The sequence below is a fragment of the Martes martes genome (genome assembly GCF_963455335.1).
Source record: "Martes martes genome assembly, chromosome: 5".
Taxonomy (NCBI): domain Eukaryota; kingdom Metazoa; phylum Chordata; class Mammalia; order Carnivora; family Mustelidae; genus Martes; species Martes martes.
In genome coordinates, this window is record NC_137892.1 from 1,783,289 (window position 1) to 1,797,633 (window position 14,345).

The 14,345-nt window shown below is 44.6% G+C and overlaps 1 long non-coding RNA gene across 1 annotated transcript; it reads left to right on the forward strand.

Annotated features, from left to right (window-relative positions):
* Nucleotides 1-260: 260 nt before the first annotated feature.
* Nucleotides 261-13,609, forward strand: LOC308343237. Its single transcript, XR_013966869.1, has 3 exons — nt 261-394; nt 11,992-12,141; nt 12,964-13,609. It is a non-coding gene; the product is annotated as an uncharacterized lncRNA (long non-coding RNA).
* Nucleotides 13,610-14,345: the final 736 nt, after the last annotated feature.

A 14,345-nucleotide genomic window follows, 5' to 3' on the forward strand; every position in this document is an offset into this window, starting at 1 on the left:
AAGTCTCACAACCAGGCATTGGCCAAATCACACTTGGCAGTTAGGGGCAGGGTGCTCACCTTGCAAATAGGAGGTCCAGCATCCCTTGGGTGGTGGCAAAGGCTCGGTATGGAACCAGGAACAGGTAGAAAGAGTTTAGATCTCTTCTTAGGAAGGCAGGTGCCAGGTGTTCTATTTCTGTTTCCAGCGTGTTGGCCTGGTCGGTAAATAGCACAGAGGTCTCATTTCTATTTCTGGTTGAGCTATTTTTACCCTGAGCTGAATCAGAGGAGACATGAGTCAGTGCTATAGCCACCAGGAGAATTGGGTGTTGGAGGGCAGACTGAACCCCCAGATCTCAGTGACTTATGGCAGGAGGTGGCACAAGAGAGTCCACAGCTCTAAAAAGAAAAGGGTGAGTCGGTGTTTCATTGGGTTAATCATAAGGCTCTTGGTTTTGGATCAGTTCGTGTTCTTTATCCTGAGACTGAGCTCCTCATAGGACTTAGCACGTAGGGTGGTGTCTGCTTGAGGATTCTGTCTCTCCCTCTGCTTCTCCCCACTCTCTCCATGCCTCTCTCTCAAATCTGTCAATCAACCAATCAATTAATAGACCTTTAAGGAAAAAGAAAAAAGTTTCTTGGCATCCATATAAAGAATTGAAGTAAATGATGTCTGAAATGATAGTATCTCAGGCCACTTTGTGAGCTGAGTACTGATAGGACCACCCTGCATGAATGGCAGGAATCCTGTGATTTTTTTTATTTATTTCTTTTCAGTGTAACAGAATTCATTGTTTATGCACAACACCCAGTTCTCCATGCAATACGTGCCCTCTATAATACCCACTACCTGGCTCCCCCAAACTCCCACCCCCTGCCCCTTCAAAACCCTCAGGTTGTTTTTCAGAGTCCATAGTCTCTCATGGTTCATCTCCTCTTCCAGTTTCCCTCAACTTTCTTCTCTTCTCCATCTCCCTATGTCCTCCATGTTATTTGTTATGCTCCACAAATAAGTGAAACCATATGATCATAGACTCTCTCTGCTTGACTTATTTCACTCAACATAATCTCTTCCAGTCCCGTCCATGTTGCTACAAAAGTTGGCTATTCATCCTTTCTGATGGAGGCATAATACTCTATAGTATATATGGGCCACATCTTCCTTATCCATTCGTCCGTTGAAGGGCATCTTGGTTCTTTCCACAGCTTGGCGACCGTGGCCATTGCTGCTATAAACACTGGGGTACAGATGGCCCTTCTTTTCACTACATCTGTATCTTTGGGGTAAATACCCAGTAGTGCAATTGCAGCGTCATAGGGAAGCTCTATTTTTAATTTCTTGAGAAATCTCCACACTGTTCTCCAAAGTGGCTGCACCAACTTGCATTCCCACCAACAGTGTAAGAGGGTTCCCCTTTCTCCACATCCTCTCCAACACACGTTGTTTCCTGTCTTGCTAATTTTGGCCATTCTAACTGGTGTAAGATGGTATCTCAATGTGGTTTTAATTTGAATCTCCCTAATGGCTAGTGATGATGAACATTTTTTCATGTGTCTGATAGCCATTTGTATGTCTTCATTGGAGAAGTGTCTGTTCATGTCTTCTGCCCATTTTTTGACATGATTATCTGTTTTGTGTGTGTTGAGTTTGAGAAGTTCTTTATAGATTCTGGATATCAGCCTTTTGTCTGTACTGCTTTTTTACAAATATCTTCTCCCATTCCGTGGGTTGCTTTTTTGTTTTATTGACTGCTTCCTTTGCTGTGCAGAAGCTTTTGATCTTGTTGAAGTCCCAAAAGTTCATTTCCACTTTGCATTTGGAGACATATCTTGAAAGAAGTTGCTGTGACTGTTATCAAAGAGGTTACTTCCTATGATTTCCTCTATGATTCTGATGGCTTCCTGCCTCACGTTGAGGTCTTTTATCCATTTTGAGATTATCTTTGTGGATAGTGTAAGAGAATAGACGAGTGTCATTCTTCTACATATAGCTGTCCAATTTTCCCAGCACCATTTATTGAAGAGACTGTCTTTTTTCCACTGGATATTTTTTCCTGCTTTGTCGAAGGTTATTTGACAATAGAGCTCAGGGTCCCTAAATGGGCTCACTACTGTGTTCCACTGGTCTATGTGTCTGTTTTTATGCCAGTACCATGCTGTCTTGGTATCTTGGTAATCACAGCTTTGTAGTAAAGCTTGAAATCAGGTAACACGATGCCCCCAGTTTTGTTTTTCTTTTTCACCATTTCCTTAGCAATTCAGGGTCTCTTCTGATTCTATACAAATTTTAGGATTATTTGCTCCAGCTGTTTGAAAAATATTGGTGGAATTTTGATCAGAATTGCATTAAAAGTATAGATTGCTCTAGGCAGTATAGACATTTTAAAAATGTTTATTCTTCTGATCCAATAGCATGGAACGGTCTTCCATCTTTTTGTGTCTTCTTCAATTCCTTTCGTGAGTGTTCTGTAGTTCCTCGAATACAGATCATTTACCTCTTTGGTTAGGTTTATTCCCAGGAATCTTATGGTTCTTGGTGCTATAATAAATGGAATCGATTCTCTAATTTCCCTTTGTGCATTTTCATTGTCATTTTATAGGAAAGCAACTGATTTCTGTACATTGACTTTGTACCCTGCCACATTACTGAATTGCTATATGAGTTCTAGTAGTTTGGTGATGGAGTTTTTTGGGTTTTCCATATAAAGTATCATATCATCTGCGAAGAGAGAGAATTTGACTTCTTTATTACCAATTTGGATACCTTTTATTTCTCTTTGCTGTCTGATTGCTGTTGCTAGGACTTCTAATAGTATGTTGAAGAAAAGTGGTGAGAGTTGGCATCCTTGTCATGTTCCTGATCTCAACGGGAAGGCTGTCAGCTTTTTCCCATTGAGGATGATATTGGCTGTGGGTCTTTCATAGAGAGATTTGATGGAGTTCAGGAATGTGCCTTCTATCCCTATACTTTGAAGTGTTTTAATTAGGAACGGATGCTGGATTTTGTTAAATGCTTTTTCTGCATCAATTGAGAGGACCATGTGGTTCTTCTCTCTTCTCTTTTCTTGATTTGTTCTATCACAATGATTGATTTGGAATGTTGAACCACCATTGCACCCAGGGATGAATCCCACCTGGTCATGATGGATAATCTTTTTAATGTGCTGTTGGATCCTGTTTGCTAGGATCTTGTTGAGAATCTTAGCATCCATATTCATCAGTGATATTGGTCTGAAATTCTCCTTTTTGGTGGTGTCTTTGCCTGGTTTGGGGATCAAGGTAAGGCTGGCTTCATAAAAGGAGTCTGGAAGTCTTCCTTCTGCTTCAATTTTTTGAAACAGCTTCAGGAGAATAGGTGTTATTTCTCCTTTGAAAGTTTGGTAGAATTCCACAGAGAATCTGTCAGGTCCTGGGCTCTTGTTTTTTGGGCGGCTTTTGATCACTGCTTCAATCTCGTTACTAGATATTGGTCTATTCAGGGTGTCAATTTCTTCCTGGTTCAATTTTGGGAGTTTCTAGTTTTCCAGGAATGCATCCATTTCATCTAGGTTGCTTAACTTATTGGCATATAACTGTTGATAGTAACTTCTGATGATTGTTTCTATTTCCCTGGTGTTAGTTGTGATCTCTCCCTTTTCATTCATAATTTTATTGATTTGGGCTTTCTCTCTGTTCTTTTGGATTAGTGTGGCCAGTGGTTTATCTATCTTATTGATTCTTTCAGAAAACCAGCTTCTAGTTTCATTGATACGTTCTACTGTATCTCTGGTTTCTACCTCATTGATCTCTGCTCTAATCTTGATTATTTCCCTTCTTGTGTGTTTTTGGTTTTGATTCACCAGTTCTTTAAGTCGTAGAGACAGCTGGTGTATTCTGGATTTTTCAATTCTTTTTGAGGGAGGCTTGGATGGCTATGTATTTCCCCCATAGGACCGCCTTTGCTGTATCCCATAGATTTTGGAGTGAAGTGTCTCTATTCTCATTGGTTTCCATGAATTGTTTAAGTTCTTCTTTGATCTCCTGGTTGATCCAAGCATTCTTAAGTAATGTGATCTTTAGCTTCCAGGTGTTTGAGTTCCTTCTGAACTTTTCCTTGGGATTGAGTTCCAGTTTCAAAGCATTGTGATCTGTGAATATGCAGAGAATAATTTCAGTATTCTATTATCGGTTGAGCCCTGATTTGTGACCCAGTATGTGGTCTATTCTGGAGGTTCCATGTGCACTTGAGAGCATGAGCATTCTGTTGTTTTAGGGTGGAATGTTCTGTGTGTGTGTGTGTGTGTGTGTGTGTGTGTGTGTGTGATATATATTTCATCTTTTCCATTGTGTCATTCAATGCTCTTGTTTCTTTATTGATTTTCTGCTTGGATGATCTATTACTGAAAGAGGTGTGTTAAGATCTCCTACTATTAATGTATTCATATCAATATGACTCTTTATCTTGGTTAATAGTTTTCTTATGTAATTGGCTGTTCCCATATTGGGGGCATAGTTTTTTACAATTGTTAGATCATCTTGGTGGATAGTCCCTTTAAAAATTACATAGTGTCTTTCTGTATCACTGACTATAGTCTTTAGTATAAAATCTAATTTATCTGACATGAGAATCACTACCCCAGCCTTCTTCTGAGGCCCATTGGCATGAAAGATGTTTCTCCATCCCTTCACTTTCAGTCTGGATGTATCTTTAGGTTCGGAATGAGTCTCTTTTAGAAAACATATGGATGGTCCTGTCGTTTTATCCAATCGGCAACCCTCTGTCATTTTATGGGCACATTTAGGCCATTCACGTTGAGAGTGATTATTGAGAGATACGTTTTTATTGACATCGTGTTACCTTTGAAGTCATTGTTTCTATAGATTGTCTCCATATATTTCTGTTCAATGATATTCTTAGGATTTTTCTTCTTTTATAGAACCCCCCTTAATATTTCTTGTAGTGTCAGCTTGGTGGTCGCATACTCTTTTAAGCCTTGCTGTTCTTGGAAATTCTTTCTCTCTCCATCCATTTTGAATGTCTTGCTGGATAAAGTATTCTTGGCCGCATGTTCTTCTCATTTAGTGCCCTGAATATATCTTGCCAGCCCTTTCTGGCTTGCCAGGTTTCTGTGGACAGATCTGACATTATTCTGATGGGCTTTCCTCTGTACGTAAGGATCTTCTCTGTCCTAGCTGCTTTCAGGAGAGCCTGTCTACAACTATGATTCCTCATTCTTACTATCAGGTGTCTTGAGGACTTTTGAGATTCTATAATCTCGGGTGGAGACCGTTTTGCCTCTAGTACATGAACGCTGGTTCCATTCACGAGATTGGGAAAATTTTCATGGAGAATTTGTTCCATTATATCTTCTAGACTTCTTTCTTTCTCCTCCCCTTCAGGGATTCCAATAATTCTGACGTTGGAACGTCTCATGGCATCATTTATTTCCCTGATTCTGTTTTTTTGTGGCTTCTAAGCTGTTTGTTCCAGGCTTCCTCCTGATCCTTTCTCTCTATCTGTTTGTCCTCCAGATCACTAATTCTCTCTTCTGTCTCAGTTACCCCAGCTTTGAGAGAATTTAGATTAGATTGGAACTGATTGAGAACTTTGTGAACATCATCACTGATGGCTTTCAGTTCTGCACTAACATTGTGAACGTCTTCCCTGGTGGCTTTCAGTTCTGCCCTTATCAATTCCATTTTGTCATCCATGGCTTTCTCTAAACTAGCTACTGCCTGGATAATTGTTAGCCTGAATTCCCTTTCTGACATATTGTCTATGTCGATAGCCATTAGCTCTGTTGCAGAAGGCCCAGCCTCTGAATTTTTCTTCTGTTGGCATTCCTCCTCCTAGTCATTTTGGTGAGAGATGGTTGAATGGATGTAGCTGGATAAATCAACCGTAGTGCCGTCGAGGTGCACCCTGGAATGCTTCTGAGCAATCAAGAGTCCCCACCCATATGAAAGAAAAAAGAAATAAAGAAAAAAGAAAAAAAAGAGAGGGGGGGAAGAAAGATAAAATAAAAGAGAAGTCTCAGCTCAAATGGGCCCCAAGGTAATATTTATGAAGTATACAAACAAAAACAGACAAGCAAATAGGCTGATAAAAGTTGATGACAAGAGAAATATATATATTATATACAAAACAAAAAAGAACCTCATCAAAAAGAATTTGAAGTATAATATTTATATACTACCAGGACAAACACAAATGCACAGAAACACTGGCAGAAGAAAAAGATGGGAGAGTGGCTATAAATTCTGAGTGTGCGTAAGGAAGTTTATTTTCATTCTTCCTGGATGTATCTTAATATCCTTGTTAAAGGATTGAACTTTCCTAAGATAAAGGGGGATTAAAAATTGGTTTACCTATAGGGGTAGCATTGATTCGGGAAAGGGGATTACCTTGAAGTTTAACTCTATATGAATATTAAAAAATAAAAATTAAAAAAAACTAAAATAAAATAAAATTTAAAGAAATTTAAAAAATAGAAAAGGAAAAGAAAAACATGGGTATATGTATCAAAAAGTTCAAGTTTAAAGGTTATTATGGATTTTGATGTACTGGACCTCTCACTGTGATGGTAAATAGGTTAAAAATTATGTATAAAAAATGAACCAGAATAGTGGGTACAAATTAAAAATAAAAGTTGTATCTATGAAGTAGTGGTGGTTGTTCTCTTGCCCTTTTTTTTTTTTTTCCGGTAGGCTTTCTGGGCAAGGGCCTGCCGTGTTGGTTTTCAGGCAGTGTTTCCTGAGTTAAGTCCTCCAGCCCCCCTCAAGGGTGTGGACTCTGAGGAAACTGGTTTTTCAGGCTTTTGTTCTCTGGAGGTTTTTGGTTTGTTTGTTCATTTGTTTTCTCTCGCCTTGACAGCTTTTGATGGTTTTTAGAGGTTCAGAGGAAAGCAAACTGCACCCAGACCTCCCTCTCAGAGAGAGAATCCTCAGTCTGTTCCCCTCTGGGTGCTACAGAGCACAGAAATTCCACCTTGGCCGCTGGCAGAGCACGTTCCCAGTCGCGGTCCCTGTGGACGCAGGAACTCCTGCTTGTACCCAAAACCAGACAGCAGCGTCTGTCTGGGTAGCTCAGACCATCAGAGAGGTCCCAAGCAGTGATAGCACACTGAGATTTGCCCACTGGCCTGGGCTAGTGGTGCTCAGACTTTCCAGGTCTGAAAGCACCGGGTTGGGGCCTGCACTGTGGGGCGGGACTCAGACTCATAGCACTGCGTGCAGAATGCAAAAAGGCTGTGGTCCTACTGGCTGTCGAGGCTCCCAGCCCCTCATGGGACCAGAACCCCACATGCTCTCAGGCGTGCTGGCGGATCAGGGACCAAGACCTGGTGTCCCCTCCGCACTCTTTCTGGCTCAGCGCCAGGGGTGGCTGTCCTTGGTCTGGGGACTTAAGCCCCTGTCCCTAACTGCCCCGATTCTCACAATTTTCCCCCACGATCCTTTGCTCTTTTTGAGTGCTTTCAACCAGACTCCAAGTTAATGCTTGTCCCCAGTCGCAGGCCACTCTCCTATTGGGGTATTACCTTCCAAAGGTCGCTTCTGGTGGTTCCCTCCCACTTTTGTTTATTTTCCAACATCAGTCCAAGGTTCCTATTCTGCTTTACCTGCCCACTGGTCTCTTCTGCCCCCGTAGAGATCCAGACATGTATAATTCAAATCTCAGGCTGATTTCATGGGTGATCGGAGTTCTTTAGTAGGTAATCTGCTCACTAGGGTACAGGTTGAAATGGCGCCTCCTCCTAGTCCTCCACCATCTTGCCAATCCTGTGATTTCTGATAACATATCCCATTCTTGAGACTGGAACATAGAGGTGTTTCAGGTGAGGGGTCCTAGGATATTAGGGTGTGAAGGATATAGGATGAAGCACTGTGCATTGGCAACAGAAGGGGATCACATCAAAGTCCTGCATCAGTAAAGGGCTCACTGGCTGTGATAAATGACTGGCCTTCTGGGATGGTGTGTAACGCAATGAGACCCCTTATCCTGGCCCTGGAGGGACCCCAATAATGTGTTCCTTCAAAACAAAAGGGCAGAGCAAGAGACATAGTACCATGGGCTAAAGGTCCCTGTGGATAAAACTCCCAACTCACCATGATCATTTGCAAGACTTGCAGAACTTGGGGAAGAACTGTTGGGCCAATGGGGACACCTGAGAGCACGAGATAGGAAAATGCATAGTCCAGTGCAAAATGACTCTAGATAAATGAGATGAGACATGGTTTAAAGTTGCTTTAATGATATTCTTATAAATATGTGGACAATGACTCTGCTTCTGTCCAAAGCGTGGGCAGGACCATGAGGGCTAGTTTGGGAAAGAGATGGGAGGGAGATGCATGTGATTACTGGACTCTAGGAGCCCAGGCTGGCTTCTAGGAAATGAGGCCCTTTGTGCTGCATTGGCATCCTGGGAGTGGGATCTCCCAACACCTGCACTCACCTCGAGCCAGTGATGGATTCTGTTGGCAGTGTGGGGCAGCTTCTTGGCCTTCAAGGAGGTAGAGCAGGGGAGCTCATCATTCAGCTCCTGCCCCTCTCCTTTGTAGATCTCTGTAAAGACAGCACCCAGCAGCCAGGCATGAGGCCTCAGAGCCCTGTCTGGATGCCTTTGGTGGTCTTCAGACCAAGGGCACTCCATTACAGACACACCACACCCCAGTATGCACACACCTCCATCAAGGAGATAAATGTGACACAGCTTCAGGATCTTGTACAGGCTCTGGCACATGTAAGATGCACCTCAGGGATCCTCTCTCCACCCTGCCCACAGTGACATTGGTGTGAACAAGAGGGGATCACCAGGCTATCCACTGTGCTCAACGTACTATAGCTCATGGTCAGGAAACCCCACATATTCCTTGTTAGGTTCCGTGATCAAAGGAGCGAGACTGATACAAAGTGTAGGTCAAGCAAAGCTTTATTTCACACCAAGCATTGAGAATCAAACTGATTGTTAGGGGCCATCTCTTACGAAGAGACGATGATGATGACCCCGACAAGGCCAGTTCCAAGAAGGCCGCTCCAGACAAGGCCAGTCTGGATGAGGCCGCTCCAACAAGGCTGCTCCCCAGACAAGGCCACTCCCCAGACGAGGCCACTCTGGACAAGGCTGCTCCCTGGACAGGCTGCTCCCCGGACAAGGCCACTCCCGACGAGGAAGAGGGGATGATGACTACGAGGACGACAGCCCCAATGATGCAGTCTCTGCTCCCCATGATGTTGCTCCCGATGAGGCCACTGCCGACGAGGCCACTCCCCAGACAGGGCCACTACCCGGAATGAGGCTGCTCTGGCGAGGCCGCTCCCCAGATGGGGCCGCTGCTCTGGCGAGGCCACTCCAACGAGGCCGCTCTCCAGACGAGGCTGCTCTGGCAAATCCACTCCCCAGACAAGGCCACTCCCCAGAAGGAGGCTGCTCTGGCAAGGCCACTCCCCAGACGAGGCCGCTCCCAACGACTCTAACAGTTCTTACTGCTCTGGCGGTCTTACTACTCCTACTAGCCTCGCAAACCAACTTTTATAGAGGCACTTTTAGCCGGGCTATACACAGGTAGCCAATGAGATTGCAATACACAGAGAAAACTGCTAGGTTACACACGGGCGGCCAATTGAATTTCAATTTACCCTAGTAGATATATGCGTGCCCCTCTGATTGTATGTCTTCACTTGGCCTGACCTGCCCTTGTATCTAGGCTTTGCAAGGAAGTTCTGGGAGGGGCAGGGTCAATCTAAGTTCACTGCAACAATATGGCTCCCTCTGATTAAGTAGGCCCTTACATTCCTCTTTCCCTAAAACTCAAGAGGAAGGGATGGAGCTGCCCTTGGATGGTTCATAAAGGTGTACATTGCCTAGTCTGCTCAGTATTAAGTACCTTATGGCACCTCCTGCCAAATGCCCTAAGGTAATGGGGGCGAGATTTTGGGCCAATGTCTGCAGCATGTGAAAAGACCAATTCCCTGGGGTTTCTGGAAGACAGACCCCTGGAAAGTAGGCAAGCAGCAAGAGAATATCTTGCCATGTCAGATTTGTCTAGCCAAGTAACCCTGATATGGACTACACTAGAATGTGGGTGCCTGGTTGCAGGGGTTCCAAGTTCTGTTGCGGTCTGTGGTCAAGGAAGTGACATCACTGCCTGGGATCCCCTACCGCAGGCCATTCCTGGTTTGACACCTAAGCAAACAGTGCTCTGGTTTGCCATCTCCTCATCCCTTTTCTGCATGCAAGGCCACATCTGTACACAGTGACACCAACACACCCCTCTCCACAGGGCCCCAGGGAAGATCTGGGTGCAGCCAGGGCCCCAGCTTCGAAACACATCTGGTTTCAGACATAACTCTCTATTCTTACCTGTTTTTGACCCTAGATAAGCTATTGTGCCTGACAGGGATGGTCTTTTCTGTAAAATATGGATGAGTTTAGCATGTCCTTCTACCAGGTATCCACAGCCATAGGTTGGATAATATCTATGATGTTAGAGGAGTAGTGTCACATGTAGGAAATACGTCCAGCCAAATTTCCTTCCTCCTATCAACGTCTTTGAATCTGCTACTAGTCAGATTCCACCCATAGTCCCTACTGGTTTGTGTGTTTTTGTGTGCACATGCACACTTGCTTCTGTGTGCACAAATGTGTTCATCAGTGCTGACCTTCTAGAGTCCCAGAAGATGACAGCCACACCTACAACAGGTGGGTAATAGCTTCACAAGATCTTAGACTTCTAATTTTCAATGCAAACCCTAAAGAAGGGACTGGAGCCTTGGCCATTTATGGTCAGAACGCACCCTTACCCTTAGAGACTGCCTGTCCTGAGATGCAAGCCATTACCTCCTTTCCAAAAGGTGTGATGTACATAGGGGTCCATTCAGTTGTTGCCATAACCTAGGGTCCCTCTCAGACAAGAACATGGGGAGATGTCCCTTTTCTAGGATATCAATGGTCACCCTCAGCCTAATACCATTTCCATATCTATAGCCACTCCCTTCTAGACAACCTTTTCCAGAGCCCTCAGCGAATGGCTAGGTGCACCAGAACTTCACCTTTGAGGATACACAAAGAGCTGATCTCATGCCTGGTAAGCCTTCCTACCTGTCTGATTCTGGGCAAGGCACTGACCCTGTAGGGATCATCACCTTCTCCCCTCAGGGGCTCCATTGGTGCCCCAACTCCTCTGTGTACATCCTTGTGTAACCCCCTCCTCTGAATGTGGTCTGGATATAGTGATTCAATTCTGTTCGACAGAACATGGGAACATGACCCAAAGACCTTGCTGAGATTTGGATATAAAAGCTCATTGCCCAGCCCCATTTTGAATCTGACCCATGTTCTCTCTGAGATCCTCAGACTGGAGTGCAAGCCCCTAGGTTGAACCATGACACAGACATATATATGCTTGTGGCCTAGCACTGTGGGTCAACAACAGACAGAACTCGGGTTTTTGAGATGGGCTGTATCTGGCCCATGCCCCTAAGTGATCTCACGTTCTCACTGAAGCAGGTTCTACCTTTTTGTTGTCAACAGCCACAACCTAATGAGAGACGCTGGAAGGAGACCCCGGCTAAGCACTGCTGGATTCCTGATCCCCTGAGGCCGGGAGACAGTGTTTGTGGTTTCGGCCACTGAGTGTGTGGAAATGCAGTCACACAGCACTGGGAGAAGGGCACTGATACTGTCGAACTGCCCCTGGCCTGGGCCCTCCTACGATCCCTCTCTGCTCTCTTCCTCAGCCTCCTCTGGACACCCTGGCCTCCTTTCTAACCTCCACTCTGGGAACATCGAAATCTGCCTCCAATCGTCTGCTCCATGGTGTCCTCTGCCAGGCTGAATACACTCAGATTTGTGCAGGGTTGTCTCCTTCTTTTCCTGCCACAGGAATTCTCAGTGTCATCTCAGGATAGCCTTGGCATACCCCTCACCTGGTGGAGCTCAGGACTTAGATGTAGTCCTTTGCTCTTTTCCTGTGGAGCAATTGCTCTTTTCAATCTCATTTTTGTTTCTTGTTTGCCCATCTTCTCCTCTAGACCCTGAGCTCGTAGAAGGAGAACCTGCTTGACTGATAAGCACTGGTACCATCTGAGTGTGCAGTGCCAAGTGACTGAATGAACGGGAGACAGGATCCATCCCAACACTGACCAGCCCCATCGCTTGAGCCTCATCGATTTTGGTAATCTGTAAGTTCTTTAGTTTGGTTTTGGTTTTTTAGTTAACTCTGCCTGATGTGGTGCTCAATCTCATGATCCAGAGATCAAGTATCCTACTGACTGAGGAAGCCAGGTACCTCTTTGGTCATTTTTAAAGGTTTTTAGCTGATAACTCTTGAAGTTCACTTGGTGATTTCAACATGTTTTAGGTATACTACATTATGCTAAATTACCAGGTAACTCCCTACATTTTGGTAGCATGTCACCACAGATTTTCCCCAATGACAGTGCTGAGCGGCTCTTCAGATTAGGAGACTGAAATCCTTTATGTGGTCTTTCAGGAATGCAGATTCCCCCCACCATGGGCCTTCTTACTCCCTGGGTTGTCATGCACCTCTGACGCCATCAGCACAAGAGAAAAGATGACAAAGAAATACACAAAGGAGGGTGTTTCCAGCCAGGTCTTGAAGGCCTAAGTGTACACTTTTGTGCTCAATCTTTTATTTATTTTTTCAGGGTTTTCTTTATTAGAGGGTAAAGAGCACAAGCAGGTGGGGAGGGGAAGAAGGAGGAGAACCAGCACAATGCTGAGGTGAGGAGGACAGGGTGTGGCTGATATAGACTGGTGGAGGAGACAGCTTAGGCTACACAGAGCGAGTCTCCATCAACTGGGAGTCCAGGAGTAATGAGGACTCTCAGATCCCTGTGCCATTCACCTGCCATCAGGGGAGACCTTCCAGGGATTGCTTCATGGAGTCAGAGAACATTGAGAGTTGGGAAATTTTTCCTTTATTTAGGAGGGACATGAAAATTCAATATTGGTGATGATAATTTCTCTTCTTGGACCTGCAGCACCAGCCCGAGAAGAAGATCCTGAACACCCTCAAGAGCAACCTCTAGCTCTCACTGTGGTGCCTGCGGCAGCTTCAGAGCTCAATTGGCATGGGTGGGAATAAGTTGTGCTTGTGATATGACTGTGGATACAGCAGAGGGGCGGCACCTTACTGAAGGAGCCTACTGCAACGTTTTTATTGACAATGAAGTGCTTGATTGAAACACATAGGAGTTGACTACTATGGGGGACATTGATGGCTTTAAACTTTTCAAGTGGTGAAGTGGGGTGGAATCCCAGATGTGACAGCATGACCTCATGATCCCAGGGGTCAGAAGATGAACAGGTGGGGACAGAATACTTCAGAATTCCCAGATATCACTTAGAGAAAAATGGCTGAAAACCATAAAGCTAGGTCCTGGCTTTCTGCTCTGTGTTGCCCTATACTCTGAATCACAGCATGATTGGGTGTCCACTTTCCTGAGAGGGGTCCAGCAAAAAACAGAAGCATGACAAGACTTCCAACACCCTGGAGGTATGGTGGGACCTGGATCAGGTCCCACATCAGGTGCCCAGCTCCATGAGGAGTCTGCTTCTCTCTCTGACCTTCTCCCATCTCATTCTCTCTCTCACTCTCTCTCTCTCAAATAAATAAATAAAATCTTTAATAACAAAAAAAAACTGAAGTTAGAACTCAGTTCCATGCCTGAGTTAAAAATGCTTTGTCACTGGGAGCATGAAGACAGAGTTCTGACAGAAGCTGAGGAGTTAAGACTGGTGGATTTTTTTTCCTCTGATGGCGCACTGCAGAGCTGGGGTGCAAATTTTCAGCTCCTATGTAGAGAGCAGGGTGCAGTGATAGTCATCTCATCCATTAGTGCTGCAAGACTTCAGGGAGTAAAACAGTGCCGCCTCATACTGGAATCCAGAGCTGCTTACCCGGAGGCCTGTCTCTGCTGCTTAGGGGAGCTGCACCAGGTGGAGTCCACTTGAGGATCAGGGCAAGAGATCCCTCCCCCAGAAGACCATCACAAACAACTCACTCCTCTCAAGTGTACTGATAATAGAGGGCTGGAAAGCTTCAGAGCTTAGGGAAAACACTAAGTAACATTCTTTGAATTTTAATCTTGTAGCCTTTTATTTATTTTTTCAGGTTTTTCTTATTTTTAATCTCTTTTTAAATAATTTGTATTAGAGGGAGAGCGTGGGGGAGGTGTTGGGCAGAGGCAGAGAATCTTCAAGCAGACTCCCTACTGAGCATAGAGTCCAACTCTGGGAAGGATCCCAGGGTCCAAAAGAAAAATACCTGAGCTGAAACTCAACAACTGAGCCACCTAGGCTCCCCTGCAAGAGAGCTTCAAATGAGAAGAAATTCAAATTATATCAATCCTAAATACGTAAG